General features: G+C 53.7%; 1 long non-coding RNA gene across 1 annotated transcript in view; it reads left to right on the top strand.

Moving 5' to 3' along the window:
- LOC105696579 overlaps positions 1-16901 on the top strand; it is a 29400-nt gene extending 12499 nt beyond the window's left edge. The window contains exon 2 of the long non-coding RNA XR_001103730.1: positions 14902-16901. This is a non-coding gene — a long non-coding RNA (uncharacterized LOC105696579). The remainder of the gene's footprint in view (positions 1-14901) is intronic.
- The last annotated feature ends 3268 nt before the right edge of the window (positions 16902-20169 follow it).

The following is a 20169-nucleotide window of genomic DNA, read 5'->3' as shown; positions in this document are numbered from 1 at the left end:
TGTATTTTTGCTCGCGAGGTGCGTACCTCGGCCGCTCGGCGTCGCGCGCCGCGACGTTTCCCGAGCCGATGGCCCTGGAATCGGTAATCGTTCCCTGGCGAACGGGTCGCTCCCGGGGGAGACAAAAGCGTCGGCGAGTTTCAGGGACTTTTCCCGCGACCGCCGACCGTGTCGCGGAGAGGAGAGATCGGAAGTCCCCCGAAACCGCGTATTTTTGGGAACGGCGTCGCTGTTGCGGTCGTCGAGCCGAAGATCCGTTGATTTATGCGATTGGAAGTAGGCGCCACTCCGGAATCTTTGTACCGCGCGCGCGCTCGACGTAACGTCACGTAACACGGAAAGATCGAGTCATCTGCGCAGCCCCCAATGCGAAAAAAAAACGACTTCAAATTGTCAAATATCCGCTTGCGCTTTCTCTCGGTGGATCGCCAGTCTCCGAGCATTGCGGCAAATTCTCGAGGTCTCCCGTGGTTAGGAAAAATGTGAAAAATGGCCGCTCCGATGCCGGAAGACGCGCCTTCTCCCGAGCGTTCCGGGACGCGCTCCTTTCTCCGGTCCTCCGCGGTCTAACGAACGGCAGAGCGGTAAAAAGGCGCCAAGTCGAACCGATCTCTCGCGGTGGATCCTCGGCCGGTAATCGATCGCTCGGCCGCGAATAAATCCGCGATGGAGCGCGACCGCTCACGGCAGACTTAGTCGGCACGTGGAAAGGTGGGGAGAGTGCATCGTCCCCGGGGAGAAAGTTTGTTGCGGCAGCGTAATACGTATCCCAGCCTAACCTAGATGTTTCCACCTAGGCCTAGGAGCGGACCGGATCGGATCGGATCGGATCTCGTTCGACCTACGGTCGACTAGCTAGCGGGAACGGTTGTGCAACCACGCGCCGAGTCTCTTCCTGCCCGACGAAACTCCGGCGCGACCGAACCGATCGACCCGATTTGCCAACGACGCTTCCGAGTGACCGGGCTTCGCCGGAGCGGCCGACAACGTCCCGCTGGACCGAACCATCTTTGGTCTCGATTTTTCTCCGCGCCGCGGTCGACCGAGTCGATCGCCCCGAGGAACGAAATTGCCCCAACTCGTTGATCGTTCCTGTAGCGGCTAACGATCCTACGTCGTCCGGCTGGTTCGACTCGAGATCGAAGAAAGGACCGTCGCGGTCAAAGTTGCCTTACTCGGTGAAACGAAGCCGTGTCTTTCTCCTGGCTGTCGCGTCGACGAAGCCGGGCCGAACGACCGGCGGGCTCGGAGTCACAACACCGTGGCAAATTCGGGAGGGATCGAGTCGGGCGGAAGAACTCGATTTCGGGACGGCTAGAGAAGGATTTAAACGGCGCTCCAGGAAAAGGGTCAGTCTCGGTCACTCTCTCGGTGCGTGCGCCGTGCCTAATGGATTTCCATTTCTTGTGGAAACCGGTGGCGCGTTGCCCTTCACCTCTCCGTGGGCCGGGTGCCGAGCGTGGAGGGAACAAAAGGATAATGCAATCCCTACCAATGGGCTCTCCAGGATACGTTCACCGTGCACTCGCCACGCGTGCTCGTGCCGTTCGGACGTGAATGCACCTAGGCTTGGCTCGATTGATTTATCCCCGATTGCTACTTTTCTAGGAGTTTCGAGCATCGCTCGCTTCTGGGCGCGACCGCGAACCTCTCGAGGACGGGCTCCGATCGTTAAACCATTCCTTTTTGGCGGACGACTCCGCGCCGATCGGCTGCCACGTCTTTCCGATTGTCCACTTCTCACCGCTGATAACTCAAAGACGGCCGATTATTTGGGAATAACCGGCTCGAAACGTGAGCGCAATCTTTGGCTTCGGTGGCCTAACGGCTCGTATTCGCGAACTATTCCAAGAGATGAGAAATTTGGAACGTCGAGTCAGTCGATTCTTAGCGAGATAAAAGCGGGGACACTCGTACGCGAAGTGCTCCGTATAATGGAGAAGAAAATTCCTTTTTCAAACGATATCTTTCCCGCGTACACGGGGAAACGGAGACGCCCCGAAGGGCGCATGAGCGGAGAAGAGTTCGTTCGACATTGGGACGTGCATCGGTTGCCGCCAATGACCGATGCTGGAGTCAGCGCGCATCTCGGGCAAAGGATAAATGCAACCAGCGCCGGGATGGAGGTGCGTGGTAAAGGCGAGATCGCGATAAAGCCTCTTCCCACGTGGAATGCGCGAACGTACTATCGGATAATGTCCGCGGAGTCGTATCGTCGGGAATGGTCCGTTATGTCTTTTTTTTCCCCAAGCCCCGCACCGCATCGGTCTACGTCTCGCGAACGTTTCGCGAAGGCAAGACACTCGACTCGTTGGAATCGATATTTTTCATTTCACAAGGAACTTTGCACGGCGGCCCGGGAATATCGCAGCACCTGTAGCCTAGTTAATTTTTAATAGCCCGTAAAATATCGCCGATTGTGCGCCATTGTTGCGGCGATGCCTTCTTACCGATAATACGGTTTTGCCTCCCCGCGTTCCGCTTCCTTCCCCGTACTTTGCGCGCCGTCGAGAGGTATATCGATTACAAAACGATATTCCCTGGGCAGGAACGCGCCGAGAAACCGAGTCGGTCGATAGGCTGAATTTTTCTTGCCGTAATGTCACGGTCATCGCCGGTCAACCGCGAGATACGCGCGAACGAGATCGATCGAGGATCGGTGGGAGGAAACGATTCGGCCGGGTTGCACGAAATCGATCGGTCGACTCTCGGTCGACTCTCGCTCGACCCCGTTTCGTCCCGATCCTCTTTTCCCCCGGCCACGGTCTGGCGTCGCGGAACCCCCGGGGGTGCGGAAGATTCGGTACCGGATTGGTCGCCGCGGAGACACCTTCTCGACTCGTAAATCTCTTCCGCGAGTCCTTGAAACGCAAGTCGACGGTATGCGGCCGCGCGACTCGGTAAACGAAGGTGCATATCACGGTCGCGCATATTCAGAACGGTTGCTCGTACCGGATCGAAGGACGCACCGTCGAAGGAACAAAGGTGCCCACCTTAAGGCCGGTTAACACCGACAGAAGTCCTTCGATCCGGATTCCTCTTCGACAACGAACCGCGTCGGTTCGCGCGGTTCCAAGGACGATTGACTTGGCGCCGCTTTGTTTTCCGTTGAGCCAAGTCCGGTAATTTCGGTTGATTTTCCGCGTAGGTAAAAGGAAAAGGCTAATGATCGAATCGGCTACGAGGCATCGTCGATCCACGATCGTTAGCCTTTTGCCGAACTCCCGGTCTCTCGGTCATTCTTTGAGGTAGGCAACCTCCTCGCAACTGACGTTGCGAGGAGATTAGAACGACCAGCCAATCGCGGGCTGGCTCGTCGCAAACGAGCGCATAACTTGCTTTTCACGGAAGCGGTTTCCGTGCACGAACCAGGAAGAGCCGCCCCGTACTTGGAACGGCTGGGTGATGAAATCTGCAAGCGGTGCGGAAAAACGCGGGCTCGCCGACGAAAAGGCAGAGGTTCGCAAAACGCGAATCGGTCGCGAGTCGCCGCGAAGCGACATCCAGTCGCCTTCGACTTATCGCCATGCGGTAAATCGCGAATCGTGCCGTCGCGAGTAGTTCCCCCTCGAAATCGTGCACCTCTCGTTCGAAACGTCTTCCCGTAAGTCCCTCCGCGATAAAAAGGTGCCAATACACCAGCGGAGAGACAGTTCGAACGTCAAGTTTCGGTATCTCGGAAAACGCTTTACATCGACCCAAACGCGAACTCGTAACGATTCACCTTCGGAAGTCCCTCACTCCCTGATCTAGTTTTCTTCTCTCTGGCAGGTCATTGCGAGACGTTCCTTGTCTCGCATCTCGAACGGAGAACTGCTACCGTGGACCCCATCGGGTGAAAGCTGTCGAATTCCGTCTAACGAGCGATTTTGGCGACTCGGACGGAACGGTATTTCGCGACCGTAAAGGAACGACCGTCGATTGCGTCAACGAGCGTCGTCGTCGCCTCGTTCGGAGACCCCGAGGCACCCAGGAATGCGCTCACGCGATTTTGAGTCGCGCCGCCTTCGATCGAGAAATGACTTTAGATCGATTCGAGTAACACCGAGATGCCGTCCAATAGGGATTCGCGGTCAATCGTCGGAGGACTCGTTCGAACGGCGGCGGCGAGCGAGAGCCGGGCGTCGCGGTCGTCCGGTTGGCAGGCCGAAGAGGTGAAAGTCTCCGGCGCGGTGAATCGAGAGAGGCAGACTCGCATCACTGGCTAGCGGTGCCCGTAGTAGCTAACCTCCGGACGAGTCGTCCCGCTGGCTTACTCACGATCCCGCTAGCTAAACCGCTCCCGTGTCCCACGCGGCCACGTGGCTTCCAGGGCCACCTACACCGGGTATCCACCGGGGAACCGCCGGGGACCCCCTTTGCCTTTTCCCCTTTCTCGACGCTCCCTTCCCCGCGAACCAATTTTCCCGTATCGTTGTCCCTTCTGCGAGGTCTCGACCGAAGGGACGAACGACCGTGCCGATGTGCAAATCGAGTTGCAGGGTTCTTGCGAAATGTTGCCGCGGTCGACGTTTCGTAATGACCGAGATTACTTTCTTCAGCGACATGAAAGCGACGACAACTGGGTGCTAGGATAGTCGCGTTACCGGTATTTCGCGGTCGTGTCCATTCCGAGCGGCACGCGCGAGTCGTTCCAGCCGCAATCCCCGGTTCGACTCCGAGGATGCGTCTTCTCCCTCCCTTTTCCTCTCTTTTCGAGTCTCGCCCTCATCCCGACCCTCGACTTCCCTTTTCCTTTCCCGATGCGGCGCGATGGGAGAGCTAGTCCCGTGGTCGGTGGGAAGAGAAAAAACTGGGGGATCGCTTTTCGACCCCTGTCGAGCTGAATACACCGGCGCGGGAACGGGGGATTTTCGGTTCGTCGAAGACTCTCGTTCTTTGGATTCGGGGACGTTTTCGCAGTCGATTACGGTCGATTATTGATTATGCTCCATCGTTAGTTCGTTGGGATTGCGCGATAACGGTCGCCTTAACGACCACGATTTTGAGAATCGTCGAGGGATACCACGATCGCGCTTGGAGGCAAACGTCAAAAAGGAGGGGCGCTCGTAAATTATCCACGACGCGCGATTCCGGCGAGATCGCGGGAGACGATCGAGTCTTTCGGTGGGGCTCGAATTTATTTTCGGTACTAACCCAGGGTCAAAGTCTCCTCGGGGCGCAAATTGACCTCATTGATTCAGGGTGCCTTTTCGAAAGAAACCACGGATGCGAGACGACATCAAACAATTATTCCCGAACGAGTCCTTCTAATGCGGGTGCACGTTTGGATAGTATTTAAACATTTGTTCCAACGCTTGACCCTAAAGAATGGACTCTGGACGTTTCGATGCATCGTCGATTAGTAACGGTATTTTAATTTCTCCGATTAGTAATACGTTTCAGTCGAAAATAAGCTTCGGTGTTCCGATACTGGCCCAAGTTGGTTCGAGAGAAGCGACAAATCGTTGGGGAGAAGAGAGCAACGAAAAGGATATTTAATTTAACCGAATCGCAATGACAGGTGTCGGACGACCTCGAGTACGCGTTTCGCGAAGAGCGGAGAAAGGAGATACAGCGAGAAGAAAGCACCTCGACCAAGCGACGACCACGTGACGTAAAAGACATCGTAAATTATCCGTAATTACGATGAGCCGCCACTGGCACTCCTGAGACGGATCGGCAGATTTATTTTCAGAATCGACACAACCGGTGTCAAAGTCTCCTCTTCCTCGTCGGCCCGAGCGGTCCGATCCTGTCGGTTCGACCGGAGCCACGAAAGAGCCCGCGGGTTTCGGACCGGGTCGTTTTCGAGATCTCGATCTTAGTGACCGATCGTTCAAAAGAATTCCGGGAACCCGCGATTCCTCGGCCGAGTCGCGTCGGGGGCGAGTTGCCCCTAGAAGGCGGCGCGTTTGCAATCCGCGTCAGCCTTGGGCGATATTTCCGCCCGAGCGTGTCGCTATTGGAAATCGTCGCGAGGGAATCGGCGAAGCGCGTGCACCGGCGTCGGTCGGCCGGTAACGCGTCGATGACGCGGTGCGCCGGTAAATCCAGCGCGCTAGTACGCGGCGCGGTCTCGAGTGACGCCGACGGGGCGCGGGAAGTGCGGGGAGGGTGGGCGGGGCAGAGGGAGCGCCGGGAGGGACTGGGGGGCCAGCGCGGCGTGCTCGGTGTCATTGCCTCGACGCCCAGGGCGGCCAGTGACTCCATCACTGACCTAGTGCCGAGCGCGGCCGAGCTCGGCCGAGCCCGCCCGATGTCGCGGCCGTTGACCCGAGCTCGAGCCCGAGCGCGCTCCGACGACGCCGGGCCGCGGCCGCTTGCGGCCGCGGCCCGGCGTCGTATCGCGTGCGGGACTCCGCGGCGCGTGTGGCTCGGAGAGCGGGCGGAAAACGGCTGCTGCCTCCTCTCGGCATTCACGAGTCTCGATAAACGATCGGAAGGACAGGGATCGAGAGGGACGCCGATCGCCGGAAAATAATGGCGTCTCCAGACGACGCCCTCTGGCCGCGTTCGATCCCGTCCGTTCGTTTTAACGCGACGAAAAATAAGGGACCGAAATTGCGGAAAATATTGGCTAATGGTAGCGCGCTTAAATTCACGGCGGGAGCCCACGAGATGCGAGTCGAGTAAAAGCGTCCAATAAATCCGCAGGCTTTTACGGCCCCTATTGGAGGAGGTGTCCATTTTTTCGCGAGATGCACGAAACGCGGTATCGGCGCTCCGCGTGGGAACCCCTCCGGCAGGGCGGAATAAAAAGAACAGAGGTCATAATTTCTTATCGTCGGTCCCGGTGATCGATGCGTCGTTGTTCCCGAGGTTGGAGGCCTCGTTACGTCAAAGAACGAGGTAAAGACAAAGCCTAGTTACGCCGAGCGTTTCAATCGGAGGACAAAAGGCGTCTCCTCGAGAGCTGCCGACGGAGTCGCAGGTGTCGACCATTTATCCTCCGCTAAGGAGAATCGACGATCTTCGGAACCGTCCGATCGACCCCTGTATTTATCCGGAAACGCCCTGCTTTTCGTTCAACGTTAGATAAAACCCCGAAGAAACGCGTCTCCGTTGGCTTTCATTTTTGAGGCTCAAAAGCAAGAGTCTTCCTCCGTCTGGCGATCGCTGGTTAACGGCGACTGGCAGTGAGGCGCATCGCTGATTATCGGCAAGGCTGGCTCCGGGAAACGAAGTAGGTACTTTCCACCGAGACTCGCGGCACTCGATAGAAATCGAGCGCGATTCACGGGTCGGCGGTGAAGCGCGCCAGCTATGCCGGAAGAGCAGCTCGGCTCAGCTTCCGTCGCGCGCCGCCGATGGCCGAGAGGAAGCTTCCAGCGGATAAAACGACAGAGAGACGCGCCGATGTCGCCGATTTTCTTGTCGCGTTCGAGTAAGTACGCGATAAGCATCTTCGTTCCTTTAAGTCCGTTCGACTCGTGCCAGCACACGATGGGGACACTTTGTCTTATTGTCACTTGGCGAGTTCTGCCTTCGTTTAACCGTCCTTCCATGTTTTCACCTAAACCAGGAATATAAATCACCGTATTCTCAGGGCAGCAGCTTAACCGATCAAAGTCATAATACACGCGGGCGTTTTAGTGCACTCGTGCCACGCGACAACAGTGGATGTATTCCAAAAGCCGCACCGAGATGACCATTAATTCGAGACTCTCCTGGAAGCGCGATTCCCGTTTCTGCAAACGATATCCGAGGAAAGAGCGACGAAGTGAAATTCGATTCGCAAGCGATCCGCGACACGCGAGAGCTCGAGCTATCGACTATCCGGTTCCTTTCCTTTCCTTTCCGCTATGAAAGTAAAGATTTCTCTCGTTCGCGGCAGTGGTTGGTTTCGTAGCGATTCTGCATGACCTCGCGGGGTGATGTCAGTTTAGGGAAACTTTCATCAGAACGAGAGACCGAGATTTTATCGCGTTCAACAAAAACGTGTCCGTCGTTTGTAGGAGTTACCGACGAGCGTAATATTTTTGTTCGCTGGTACACGACCGTCAAAAAAATAAAATAATAATTCCTTGGCGATTCCCACAAACGAGTCTTTCGAAGGCGTATCACCGTTAACGTAATTCCGTAATATCGGTTTCCCACTTTTTACATCTTAAAGTATCAGCGTCGAAATTGTATACAGGTTGATCGAAATAAGAGGATGTACCGCTTTACCCACGTCCCTGCAAAACGCGAAACGACGGCTTCGTGTAACGCATATCTATCAGCCATCGGAAACGAACGAGACATCTCATCGAAAAAAAGTAGTCGCTCGTTGGAAATACATCGAAGAGGTGGACCGAGCATCGGAGCGGGGTAAAAATCGAAAGTCGAAGAGACTCACATTTTTGGTTCGTCGATGAGCTGCCATCAATGCAAACGCCAGCGATCTCCTCGTGCGCCGGGGTCGTCGGGAGAAGCGTCGCGGCAGGGTTGCCTAGGCGACGCGCGTCGATCCGGCCAATGGGGGAGCGGAGTCACAGGGGCTCGCGTCGGCGCGCGAGCCTCATGGTCGGTCGGAAATCGTACGCGGTCACGTGGTGTCCGCTAAGCTCGCACACTCAACCGGATGTTCGAAGGGCGCGCGTGCGCGCGCCAGCTTCCCGACCCGCGGGTGACGGAGGGCCGCGCCGGCCGGCCAATGGGTACGTGGGTAACGGGCGAGAGTCGTCACGATTGGCCCGCACCAGTGGCGCGCCGGTGCCAAGTCGATCTCGGTAGCGATTATGTCAGGACGGCGCGAGACGTAGCGCTAAACGTCGGAGGATCGTCACGGTTTCACTTTTAAATTCCTCTCGAGCGCTCACTCTCCGCTTGCCGCGCCGCGACTAGGTCGGGGCCCGGTGGATCGTTCCCGTTCCCGTTCCCGTTCCCGTTCCCGTTACCGCGGCCGTTGTCGTTGCCATTCCCGTTCCCGTTCCCACCACGGTAACATAGTTTTTCTAAGGACGCGTTCTCCGGCGTACCCGCCACGCACCGAAGGCCGCTAGGCTCCGAGGGGTCTGTAGCTTCTCCTCGCTGAAAGATAACGCACCCCTCCTTGTATATTCTGGTGACCATGTGATTTATCTTTTGGTTTACGTATCTCAAACGGGAGTACGTTTCTCGGATACGCGAGAAACGTACTCGCAACGACCCAACGCCGTGAGGTCGACGACGGCGGGGAAGACTCCGAAACTCGGCCGTGCCGTAATCTACCCAAGAACCAAGAACGCTAAGGGCCTCCCACGGGGGAGCGTTCCGATCGCGCGGATCGGCCTCTCCGGACGCGACGCCTTTCGATCGTACCGTCGCCTTTTCCTGTATTCTAGGATCTTCCGCTGACGGATCTTCTGCAAGTGGATACGGGTGAATGTAGATGAACGCAGAGACGGGATATCTTCCGGACGATTGACTCGCACGATTTGAGATCGGTCGACGATCGTTCCGCAACTGCTTCGAGTAGCTGCCGATCGCCGCATGAGATTAAGAGCTTCGTGGCACCCTTCGACCCGGCCGGTCCCACGGGTCTTGGAGGATGCGCATGGGTAGTCCGTTTTGGTACCGATTAACTACGCGACGTCGTAACTTTTTTTTCACTTAATCGCATTTCCCGATATTACGATCCGACCACTGTAGACTCTAGACTACGCGGGTTCTCCAAAACCGCGGGAGGACATTCACGGCAAAGTCGTTGCGATCGCGGACGTAATCAATTGCCAATTACAGCTAAGAGGAATCAAGGGATTGCCTACGCGCGTGCGTGCTCGCAGTTTCGAGGGAGAAAACGTGACGATCAAAATAATTACAAGCGTCGAAAATTCAAGATAAAGAAATGAAAATTAATACCTCGCCAACTTATCGGGTAGTAGGTTTTCAATTTGAAACGCACTTTCGAAAAAAGAAAGAACGTCGACGGTTAAACGCGAGCTCGCGAATTACGCTCATATAAAATTTATCCTTCGATCGTTCAATTTGTCCCCGAATTTCGAGTTGCACGGGTCGACACGGTCTTCCCGACCTGGCCGTCCGATATCGGACCCTGCCGGCAATCGCGGTCGCGATTGAATTCGTCCGGCGAAGCGGCGAAGTTGACCGATTAGTGCAGCGAAGAAAGTTCACTCTCTTCGCGAAAGCGAGTGGCCTCGCGAACGCGATACCGTGGTCGGCCGCGCGATTTCGATGTCACTTTCCTCGCGAGCCTCGAGGTGGCTACGAGCGAGGTTTCACCGTGCGGCCGAGGAGAGCGGTGTTCGCGACCACCTACGAAACTTGGAATCGCGCCCGTCGACGCGCTTCTCATCGTCGAGGACTGAGTCGACCCACTCGTATCCCACGATCGGTCAAGGATCAAACCCAGCACTTCCAGCAGCGCTATCCAATTGTAGAGAATCCGCCGGGTCGCGCGATATGGACTCGTTTCGTGCAAAACGTCGCACGTTGACGTAGGTCGAGCCACTTTTACGGTTCGACGGACGACCTCGTGCTATTATCTTACCGAACGGCGCGACTTTAATTCGCCGGACGTTTCGTCAAGCGTTCCCGTAGAGGGTAGTTTCTCGTCGCACGATCGGCAAATGTCCCTACCATCGAGACAACATTAATGGAAAGAACGTGATAACGTGTTGGTCGTTTGCCGAGCACGCATGCGTCGCACGCGAGAATCCCGATGGGAACGAGGATCGACCTCGGTCGGAAAAGGCATCAGAAACCGAGTTCTTAAATCCGAATTATTCCGATTGACGAAACTTCTTTAACCCTGAAGTACCAATAGTTTGGGAGAGCCTTTAAAGTCAGGTGAGTGGGACAAAAAGGCGATTTTTACATATTTCAGTTTCTCGGTAAAATGATGAATTTTGCAAGGTACGCCCAGTATCCGAGAACGGCGGAACTTACACTTTCTCGATAAAATCCAGTCCAGTTGACAATGCCATCCGATGCAGTACAACCAGCAACATAAACTTTGTAATTAATAAATTGCAAACGAGATGACTCGTTGCGTCACAATCAACGGTGGATGATAGTTGTCCTGGACAAGTAGATCTATTCCGCCGGGATTGTACGTCTTCCGATGCAGCTAAGATTACTTCCACTTTTCAAAATTCTGGTAGAAACAATGAAATTTGTATCACACTACGAACACAACTGGACAATTCTTTCGACACCCGACACAGCAGTACTCCAGGGTTAACACGGATCGGCGCGATCCTGGGGACGCGACTTAAAGGTTCTTCTATAAATTTAGACCTGCCTCGTGAAACGGGTCGAAAGCAAAAGGCATTCTGGCTATCAAAACGCGGTCTTCTCTCTCCGCCTCCAAACGTCGAGCCACGACGGGAGCAAGAGAGAGAACGAGACAGGGAGGGTGAGGGAGAGTGAGACGGAGAGGGAGAGGGAGAGGGAGAGGGAGAAAGAGAGAGAGAGAGAGAGAGAGAGACAGAGAGAGAGAGCGAGAGAGAGAGAGAGAGAGACAGTGAGAGTGAGAGTGAGAAAGAGACAGGGTGAGGGACAAAAAGATCGGTGAGTCGGTACGTGCAGGCAGCAGGAAAACGGTATACTTAAATTTCCCAGATTTAAGTACGGTCTCGCGCCACTTCGCGATTGTCCACTGGGGTGGACGAGCGAGTCGTCCTACGTATCAAAGAATCATGTTGAAATACGAGAAGACGCAGGACGGAGCGTTCCGGGAGAGGAACTCGAGCAGAGAGAAGGCGCCGCTTCGGAGAGACGCACAGGGAAGCCCGGGATACGGGGGTGAAGCGCGGGCTCCCGAGGAACGCACGAGCCCGTCGATTCGTGGCACGCGGCGGCTGCGGCGGCTGCGGAGGCGGCGGAGGCGGCAGGCCGTTCTCGGGCCGAGTGCGCGCACACACACGCGGCAGCGGCGGGCCGTGCGGCGGCCCGCCCGACACTCCGAAGGGCCCGGTCGGCGCTCCCGCCCGAGCAGCTGTGCGCGATCCGCTTCAGGGCTCGCCCCTGGCCTTCTTCCTGGTCTTCCTCGTCGTCGTCGAGCCCGCGGCTCCCGAGTCCCCTAGGTGTCACCTATGCGAGGGCGCCGTGCGGCGGTGGGGATCTTTCTCTCTCCGAGGTCGGCGCGTAGGAGGTTAGGTCGTGCCGCGCGTCGTACGTTCGCGTCCCGGCGGAGAGTGAGATATCGGCGCGCGACTCTCGGAGCGTCACCGGCACTACGCCGTCACCTAACGTTGGGTGCGCGCGCGCGCGCGCGCGCGAAGCCGCCGCGACGGTGGTCTGGCCCTCTCCCGGACGAAAGCAAGTTTTCCCTCGGCGGAGAAAAAAGACCGAGATGGAAAGATGGTAAGAGGGAGCGAGAGACGGCCGTACCGCGCCGCGGTGGAGTAAAGCGCGCACGAGGTACGAACGCGGAACGAGGAGCACGGTACGTACTAGCGCTCTAGCAGCCGGCAGCGAGCCGCTGGGGTCGATGACCTCTCCTCGCCGCCGCGAGCTCTCCTCCGCTCTCGCCCGCCACGCCCCCACTCCTCCGCCTACCGCGAGCGGCGTCGACGTCGTCCCCTCCACTGCCGCTGTCGGCGCCGCCGCCACCGCCGGAGAGAGCGCGCGCAACCTTCCCCGCCGACCCCTACGGCCCCTCCGCCGACCGCGCACCCACCCCTTCCGCGATTCTGGAAGGCCGCGGCCCCAACGCGCGCGCGGCGAGGGGAGGCCTCGGGTTCACTGGTACAGTACCCTCGCACGGTGCAACGCTCTCTTCCTGATTCCGCCACCCCGGTCGCCACGGACCGCCACTGGCGAGGGCCCGCGATGGCGCGACCCGTCCACGGAAGGTAGAGGCGTACGGAAGCACCGGTAATCTCGAGGGCGAGGTATTCGCGGTAGGCTTCGGAGACGGCCGCGAGGTCGCGGACGTAGTCCGGTCGAATGGAAAAGGAGGGACCCGAACGGCTCGGGGCCAATTACACGTTCTTCGTTATGCGTCCGCTTGGAGATAGGTTTTTCTCTCGAAATTGGGACGTTATTTGCCTACCTTCATTACAGATTATTTTCTTATCGTTATTCAACGTTTCATTCGTACAACGTATAACCTTTCAATGTAGATTCGTCAAATAACAAACTTCCACTTAGGACGTTGAAATAACATGTTCTATCCGTCTCAAGTGGATGTCTCTCGCCGCGATCGAATGACGAATATCGCCATTGACTAGAAACGACCAAGTGTACAAAATAATTTCGGCTGAGACTTATGAACTGGAATCTGACTTCTTCGCCGGAATCCTGGAAACGACCGAACGGTTCACTGACCACGTGACCCCGGAATCAGAAATTCGTTTAGATCTCCAGTCTGGAGAGATGGAAAGAGCGAGTCATTAATATTTACGCCGCGGCAACGCTCGGGACGGATCCGCCGATGGGAACTCGAAGGAGGTAAAAAAGCGACCGAGATCGGGAACAATGATCAACCGGTCATGAAATAGCTCGGAACTCCTGCGTAACGTGGCGGAGAAAGTTTCCCGTGATTTGCTATCCAGTCGAGCCGTATCGTTAGGATATCGGAGACTTTCGCGATCGCGAGTTCGCTGAACGAGACCTCCGCATCTGCGTCTTCGCCGTAACCTTCCACTCCGTGAAGTTTAAGGTTAAGCCCCTGAATCATTTCGGCTGCTTATTTCAATCGGTCTTATCGTCTCGATTACTCCACTTCGCTCCGCCCTGGCCCTCGCCTCTGCTCGGGCACCCACCCACGTTTTGTCGGTATACTCTTACCGAGGATGTCCGATGCCGTAATCTCGTATATCCCTGCCAAGTCCAACACGATTTTCCATTCATGCCGCTCTTATAACGACTCGCCTTCACTTTCGGCTATACAAGCAAATTTACAAAATAATCTTAACTTTATTCGTTTGGTAGTAAATTGGAAATGAAAAATATCTAAACGCTACTTTTTCACGGCATCCGTAACGAGGGGACTTAAATAACGTTTGCATAGAATTTGTAATCGATACAGTAAAAGATTGAACTTTTCCTTGCACCAGCGGAAAATCGGGTACTTCCAATTCGTCGCTTTCCGTAGCAAATACCATTTCTTCGGTAAGTTGGAAATATATTTTATGGTTAAGAGTCGGAACGTCCCGAAGGTTCCATATGGCGTCCGGGTCCCGGAGTGGCAGTGGTACGAATTCGGCTCCGCTTACGGACATTTCGCTGCGTGCGTCCGAACGAGTGACGGAGCGAGCGCGTGCTCTCGATACGGCAGAACTATCCTCGCTTAGAGTCGTCCCGTCTACCACCACGAGTGTACCATCGTCACCGTCGCCACCACTCTACCACCATTGCTACTGTGGCGTCGAGTCGGTGGTGCCGTATTTCGGTGCGCAACTGTGCCGTGCGCAAGCCAAGCGAACGTTCACGTAGCGGGTGTCGGTGTGTCGAGTGCACATAGTCCTTCATAGGACATTGACTTTGAGATATCGCCGAGTGCCGTCGACGAATGCCCCGCTATCTTATTTCGGCTTATCATGGCAGTTGGTCGTAGAGTACCTTATCGGAGCGTTAAGTCGCTCGCGTTCCTCGTTCGGTGAAATTCTTCCTTTGCTCCAACGAGCCACTTTGCACCTCGGCGAGTCGACGGAGCCACGTCCTCTCGTTCTTGCTCTTTGCCGTTCCCGATACGAGTGCGGATTCAGTCCGGAAGTCAAAGCGGCTCAGAGGCTCGTTTGCAAGCGAGATAGGGATGCGTACACTTCTTTATTATCGCTCTTCGACGACCGCGTTTTATCCGCTGCCGTCGCCGCTGTCGCCGCCGCCGCCGCCGCCGCCGCCGCCGCCGCCGCCGCCGCCGCCGACGTCACTGGATCCGAACATCGGACTGGTAACGATTTAGCGACGACGTAAACTCTTGACTTAGAGCACGAGACGAGCGAACTTGAACGCAGTCGAATGACCCTTTTCCGTTCCTCCTTTTTTCAGGGCGGCACGGGGTCCGAAGATACGGAGAAGCCGGAGGTTCTGAAAAGCATACGAGATGGAGAAGAAACATTCCCCGTCCGGTTGCCTTGCGTAACCATCGCACGAAGTGTCGGGGCAAGGGAGAAACGAGGGTCTCCACTTCCGGATGCGCGTGGACGACTCCGCGGTCCTTCGGGTTACGAAGAGAGACCGTCGACGTCGCGCTAACTGAACCGAACAGAAGGTCAAGGGTATGCCGGCGTTTAGGGCATGCGGCATTCGAGAGGGGGCACGGAATGTTGACCGGGTGACGAAACGACGTCCTCCGCTTGTTTAATTCTGCTTAATTCGGTCGCTTACAAAAGACACGCGGCGTGTCGTTAGACTCTGCTCGGATACCTCGCATAACGATAACCGTAAGCATAGTGATGAGAGCTGGCCAATCGGGCTGTTTGACACCAAATAATATTAAATTTTCTGTAATTGCATTGACCGATTATTACGATTATCGTTGCGACATCGTTATCGCGAGGCACACGCGGCGAAGGCCTTTACTCCCGGTAGGAACATCGCCAAGCTACTCGAGATGCGTGGAGTCGAAGTTCGACGAGAGTTTGAAGAGGCTCTCTTCCGATTGCATTTGAATTCTTGGAGGAGCCAGGCAAAACTCGACCGGCGGATTCGAAGTACCGACGCAATGGTAACGACCGCAACGCCGAGATCACGGGGTCACTGCCACGAGATAGAAGTCGCAGGACCGCGAAATCGTCGACAAGGTCGCGCTCCTAAGCTCTGATAGCGGCACGAAGAGTGACGACACGTGGGTGCTCGTCGTGTGCTGCAGTGTCGTGTCCATCGGACGAATCGCCCCGGGTCGTTCGATCGTCGAGTGAGTTTCTTGGAAAACGCGAACCGCCGCTGATCGAGCAGCAACCGAGCTTCGGTCGATCGTCGCACGACACCTGCTGGTCCAAAACGGAGTCGTGAAAGAACTTCAAAACCAGTTGATAGATTAGCGGATTAACGATTCACAGCCCCTTCGTCGATTAGTGCCGTAGGTAATGTCGTTCCGCTTCGGGCGCCCGTACATCCAAAAATTGCCCCTCCGACGGAGAATTACAACCGTTCAATGGATCGATAGAAAAGTGCTCACCGATCGTACGCGAAAGACTAAGTTTCAAAGGAAGATCGAAACGGAAAGGAAACTTGTAACCATAAGTGCATTTTTACATATTTACGAGTAAGTTTTGAATCGGTGTTCTCACAACGCATGCTTCGATGCCGATCCGGGATCCTGACATGCCCCGACCAATCGATTCTGGATAGGAGAGGCGCGAATCCGGTCATTGACGAGAAGTACCGAATGGTCGATCGCGCTAGCGCGGATGCGACTAGCGCTAGCACGTCCGGTCAAGAGAAAGAGAAAACGAGAGAAACATTCGACCGAGCGCGAAAGAACCAGAGCGGATCTCGACCGAATGGCTCGGATCGAGAGTCAGAGTGGAGTGACCCGGGGATTAGTTGGACGGGTGTAGGGGGTCACGTGGTCATAACTCTGTCAACGCTCTTTAACCGTTTACGATAGTGGTTAGGTTTCAAGTGGCTCGTTCCTCCTCTGTTTTTACCGGGCTTGGGCCGCACACCGCTCTCGCGAAGTCGCGAGTCTTGCGCAGCGTCGACATTGCGAGCGACGCTCCGCTTACGCGCAGGGTAGGGTTTAAAGAAATCGGGGGCACGTTTTCGAAATTTCCAAACGAAGTCGTCGAATGTCCGCTAACCGAGCCAAAGCTCTTTACTCGTTGCGCCTTCGCTACAGGTGAGACCCGCCTTCTGGTCTTCACCGTGCAGGAAACAGGACTTTGGTGCCTGGTCGGATAAACGCGTGGCCACATTCGTTTGCCAGTAATTTGTAATCTTTGGATATCCTTGTGGATTGGACAGCTGTAAGGTTTTAGGTATCGTTCTCCAGGTTAGATGAGAAACATTTATAAATATAAGTGTAATAAATATAATTAAAATTAGGCTTATTCTCTGTCAAAAAAAGTTTCGTTTAAAAGAAAATCTGAGATGACGAATTATTTTGGATACTTGCAAAATAACACGACATACTTTCAGTGTTTATAAAATGGTCAAAAATAGCGTTTACGAGGGACTCTCGAGGCCGATGATGCAGCATCGACCTATGTTTTGGAAGCAGTGCATCGACCTTTCGACATGTCTCCGTTGGTCGTCGAATGTCCCCCTTTTTCCTGGATGGGAATCTAGAAGAGATTGCTGGGCAATTTGAGATTGCGAATTTGAAGAATAAATTTGAGGGACACGTCGGTTTCTTCATCGTTCCCGAGAAAAGGCGTATTTCATTAGAGTCATGGAAATATCGTGATGTTCGGGATCGCTACACTCGTGAATTCACGTCCTGGAGACGACGGTAGATCGATCTTGCTTCACACGTTTTCGTCGTGGAAACATCCCGCTAGGTAAATGTCGTTCATGTCAATGCACGTACAAGATACTCTTTTAAACATTTTTTCAAATTTTTCCTTACCTTGAAGACTTCTTTGTCCCTTTAGAAATTCCAAAAGTGCATTTGTATCGATCTAAAATTGAGGGGTAAAGCATGACCTTTACGGATTCGTGATTCGAAGATGGTACATCGACTTTTCGGAACGCATAATCGTTCTTAGGGTATTTCGTTCACTAAGTTCCGTATAAACGTACATTCGAGGAGGGTGGCTTCTATATTGACTTTTGGATTCCGCAACGTCATTGGGGCTCGTTCCGATTGGATCGATCGTCTAGTCGGGAATCGTGGAAACCTTCGTTTACGAAACCGCGGGAAACCGATTTTTTTCGCGAGAGGGGTAACATTCAAACTCTCGCCCATGCAAAGTGCGACGGAAGTTGTCTATCCGTATGACTTTCGAGAGTTTTAGATATTAAAATATTGCTCGAACAAAAGGTATAATAATTTGTCGGTTAAAGGCGCATGTATAATCTAATACTCCATTCTTAAGCTTTGAACTTATTATTTTTCTCAATTCTTAATATTTTTATGGCTTCATATGCTGAAATATGAAGGATACTGCTGTTTTGGGATTCATAAACGCATTCACAATAATGGGAAAAGTACACGAAATGAAATTTCCGCAACCGATATAAATTCGATCAGGTGGAACACGTAAGTTAGTATAATCGAGATAAACGAATTATTTTGTCGACATGTATCCTAGAATTGCTGTTAATTAGGCATAATCCATTTCGTTGTCCCCTAATATTATGTTATTGAGATAATTTTTTTGTCTTAATTATTTTTCTTTCCACATTTTCATGTTTGGTTTATATTTTGGCACGTTAAGAATCGTGACTGATCGTGAGACGGTCAATGGCGTGAACTCGCATAATGAAATTAACGTTTTCTTCGGAAGATTACACTCGATAAAGGATATCTACTTAAAAGATTAGTAGTTCGCTCAGTCGGGGTTTCGTCGCTATCGGCGACTTACTGCCGGCTAGCGGCTGCGCTTCGAAACTTCTTCACGTTTAGTACAGACATACTCCTAGTTTCATGGTAGGTGCAGACGTTACCTACCAACTTGAGAAATCTGTTTTTTTTAACTCAATCGAGGTGCAAGACTAACTCCATGACAGTTCGAAACAAGAAGCTGGTAATGTTTCGTGCTAAATAGTAATTATCCATACTCATGCATACGCATGTATGTGCGTGTACGTGTGTGCAGTCATATCCTGGCGAAAACGCTATCTGTACAGTTTTTATTGCAATGAGGTATTCCGATATCTGTTAATATTAATATCAGAGTTGTGAAAACTTGCAATAAATGTATGATTTGTAGAATTGAAAAGAAAATAATATTGTTCAGTCTTTGTAATGGTTTTTTTCCCATACCATCTGCTATATACTATGCGTTTCTAAAGTTTGTCAAGGTTACATTTGGCTGAAACGTATTTAGACGTCATTTTCTGCCACACTTTTCATACATTTTCGGTATAGAAAAGGAATAAGAATGGCGGAACTCCATCTTTGTCTCTTTTTGATCTTGGAAACTTACAGGTAACAAAGAAGGGGAAACCATTCATTAATGTTGTGTTTACATCGGCGTCCTTACACAACGAGACGATACGTGAGCATGTTATCGTCCGACATCAGTTCCTCGTACATGAAATAAAACCTTGGGGGTCACTGCCCGTTAATTATTAAATTAAATATAAAAGAAATTATTTAGTTCCTTACTTAAACGTTATCCTTGATGGTGTCCGAAAAAAATTGCAGCCACTCGCGCGAGTGCTTAATTTGAAGAGAAGAATCTTCCCCGTTGAGCTACGGTAGTCGCATATTAAAAAAAAATTCACCAATGACGGGGCAGCCCAAAAACCGGCATTGAAAAAGTCGTAGATCCCTAACAAAATCTGGCATTCGCTGCGAAAGTTCCTTTACTGTTTTTTCTGCGATCTGTAGTTTTGAGGATACATCGGAAAATAAATGCTGCGCTCTCATTGGTCGGCTCTCAACAGGCCGTAACTCGGAAACTACGCGGCGTACGAGAAAACGGAAAAGGAAATTTCGATTTCAAATGACGTCCGCCGTCGATCCCCCCGGGTCCCAACTTCCGGTACCTGAACGGACAGGCTCGGTTTAGGTAGGGGGCGTTCGCGACCGGCGCGATGGATAGGGGACCTGATTGCGCGACGAAACTTCCTTTACCGTTTTTTTCTACGACCCGTGGTTCCGGAGATACAGCGGAAATAAGAATGCTGCGCTTTGATTGGTCGGTTGTTTGGAGGAGCGTAACTCGGACACTACGCGGTGTAGGAGAAAACGGGAAAGGAAGTTTCGCTTCCAAACGAGGTCCGCCGTCGATCCCCCCGGGTACTGACTTCCGGTACCTGAACGGACAGGGTCGGTTCAGGTAGGGGGTGTTCGTGACCAGCGCGATGGGTAGGGGATCTGATTGCGCGACGAAACTTCCTTTATCGTTTTTTTGTACGACCCGTGGTTCCGGAGATACAGCGGAAATAAGAATGCTGCGCTCTGATTGGTCGGTTCTTTGGAGGGGCGTAACTCGAAAACTTCGCGGCGTAGGAGAAAACGGAAAAGGAAGTTTCGCTTCCAAATGACGTCCGCCGTCGATCCCCTCGGGTCCCGACTTCCGGTACCCGCACGGACAGGCTCGGTTCAGGTAGGGGGCGTTCGCGACCGGCGCGATGGATAAGGGACCGGATGCCGCGGCGAAACGAGAGATGAGTTGGGAGATTGTTCACGGGTAGGGTGAC

This window comes from Orussus abietinus, unplaced genomic scaffold (assembly GCF_000612105.2).
Source record: "Orussus abietinus isolate OABI.00-Male unplaced genomic scaffold, Oabi_2.0 scaffold101, whole genome shotgun sequence".
Lineage (NCBI taxonomy): Eukaryota > Metazoa > Arthropoda > Insecta > Hymenoptera > Orussidae > Orussus > Orussus abietinus.
Note: the sequence above shows the minus strand (reverse complement) of the source record. Positions and strands in the feature narration are given on the sequence as shown.